Genomic DNA, 2,592 nt, shown 5'->3' on the forward strand with positions numbered 1-2,592 from the left:
ATACACATTAGGATGTGATGCTCCTGACTACCATACAGGTTTAAGAAGATAATATTTGTTTTAAAGAATTCAAAGCAATAAACAACAGGCTCTGTAACCAAGGCAACGTTAGCCTAACATGTATATGTTAACAGGTAAAATAGCTGTTCACACTATGTATATTTTTCTACTTTTTGTAATGCTATGTTATTTCTATTTGAGATGTTTACATTTTTGATTGTTTAATTCTCGTCTTTTAACTGTCTAATGTACAATGCCTTGTCTTTTGCTGCTGCAGCGTAAACATTTCCCCAATTGGAATCAATAAAGTACTTCTTATTTTATCTTAATCCTCAAATATTAGCACATTTTACTTAAAAAAAAAAAACACATTAATGTAACTACATACACATATAGATATGTTGAATACATATTGCAAATCAAAACCTTTATTGACCACTAACTACCAAAAATTGCATTTCTATCCTGTTATTAATGCATTCAATTCGTGATTCATGGCCCGCCACAAACTTCCGGGAACTTTCTGAGTGTCTGTGAACCACGTGACAATCAAGCATTTTGGACTTCCGCTGTCGCAACTCTTCTCTCTACATGGCGCTGGACCAGCCAAATCAGAATTGACCTTCTCGAGTTCTCCGATTGGTTCGTTTTGTGGCACATTTGTAACGCTGTGACAACTTGAGCGAGCGCAGGCAAAGCTGAGCCTGCGCAGGCTGGAGAGAGCGAGCGAGCGAGGGAGAGAGAGCGCGTGCAGCGGTCTGCTTGCGCACGGAGCAGGAGTTTTATGAGAGAAAATATATTTCTCTGTGCTCAAAGATTTTCAAGTGCTCAATAGCATTTTCTATGCTCAACATGTTTCATTGCGTGCTCAGGATAGAGGCACAAATATAACGCCATACTCCCTGGCAAACTCGACATGTGTCTGATTAGGACCCTTCCTGTGGTTTCTAAATTTCTGCCGATAAGCTTCAGGGACTAACTCGTACACCCTAAGTATGAAACCCTTCACCAAGTCGTAATTTAAACTGTCCTCCAACGTAAGAGCAGCAACCACCTCCTGAGCTCTCCCGTGAAGTTTACACTGAACTAACAGAGCCCAGGCCTCAGCCGGCCACCGTAATGCCGCTGCAATGCGCTCAAAAGCACCAAAATATGCATCCACTTCAGTCTCACGGAAAATTGGGACTAACGAAATATTTTTCCCTACATTGAAAGCATGTGGATGAGAAGGAAGTGGGAGGCTTCCTCCGGCATTGCCAAAAGCACCGGATGCGCGCAGCTCGGAGTCTAGCTCCAGCTGACGTATCCGGACTTTCTTGTCGATTTCCAGCGTTCTTAGTTCCAACTGAAACTGCCTGTCTTGCTCCTTGTCTTTTGCCTCTAACTGAAGCTGTGCGAGACGGACTTTGAGTCTACTCCCTTCCTGGGAATCTAGACTCCCAGGAGACGGTGGACTATAGCGCGGCGGCGTGAACGGTGCTTCACACTGCTCGCCCCCCTCGCTGTCACTACCCTTTCCTTTGTAATGTAAACTCCGCCTCATGCCTCTGACGTAACAGATCTTCAGCTAGAACATTGGACACCGTGAGCTCATCTGGTGCAGCCAGTACAAGTAACTCCTTTCTCACCATCTCATCCACTACCAAGGCTTTCAACTCTTTTTTTAACAATTGCTTACTCACCGTGAGACTGAAGTGCTGCGCTATCTCATTCAAATCGTCCTTACGACACCGGTCCAGCTGCTCATAGGACAGCCAGACTAAGAAAGACTCCAAATCGAAAGATGCCATATTCGGGTGAACTGCCCACACGTCTTACTAAAATGTTTACACTATCTAAGTTTACATATAACCCCAGGAATTAAGTAATATAATATCCCGGACGATCCCCCATGTATGTTACACCCCTCTCTAGGGGTAGAGAGAAACAACATACACCAGTGTGGAATTGGTAAATATTATATGTATTTATTATAATAATAGTGGTAACAAAATAATAAAGGCGTGCATCCTGGCATAAACAAAGTGCCAAATACCGATTGCTAACAATCAACAGAAAGAGAACTCCAAAAGAGAATTTTAACAGGTTATACATAGTATAGAATAATACACAAAAGGGAAACAAAAACCTCACTTCTAAAGTGGTATACGTAAACGAAAAAGGCTCTACAAAAACACAGCTGCTAGTAATCAACAGGCGCTAACCGCTAAGCTACCCTGGGTCCTACTTACACACTTACACGAAAATATCTTAGGAAACACAGAAGCACTGGTTTTAAGACGCTGCTAAACAGTAGCGCTTTAACACATAACACATAACACAAAAAGGCACTAAACGTAAAAAAAACGAGTAAATGCACCAAGAGGCTAGAGGCGTCTGTCCCACATCACAGAGCCTCCCGAATGATCTCAGTTCACGGTCTTTGTACTCCTCCCCCGGAAGATGTGCCGGATGTAGGCAGGGATTGGAGGACGTCGATCCTATCACCTCTTCGGATACGAGGGCAGGACAGCCAATGACATCGAGGGAACCTCACAGCTCATTTGCATACACACACACAACAGAGTTAATAGCACCAGGAAGCCAGCGGCT

This window comes from Notothenia coriiceps, unplaced genomic scaffold, assembly GCF_000735185.1.
Source record: "Notothenia coriiceps isolate Sejong01 unplaced genomic scaffold, NC01 NC01_scaffold00024667, whole genome shotgun sequence".
NCBI classification, from domain to species: Eukaryota; Metazoa; Chordata; class Actinopteri; order Perciformes; family Nototheniidae; genus Notothenia; species Notothenia coriiceps.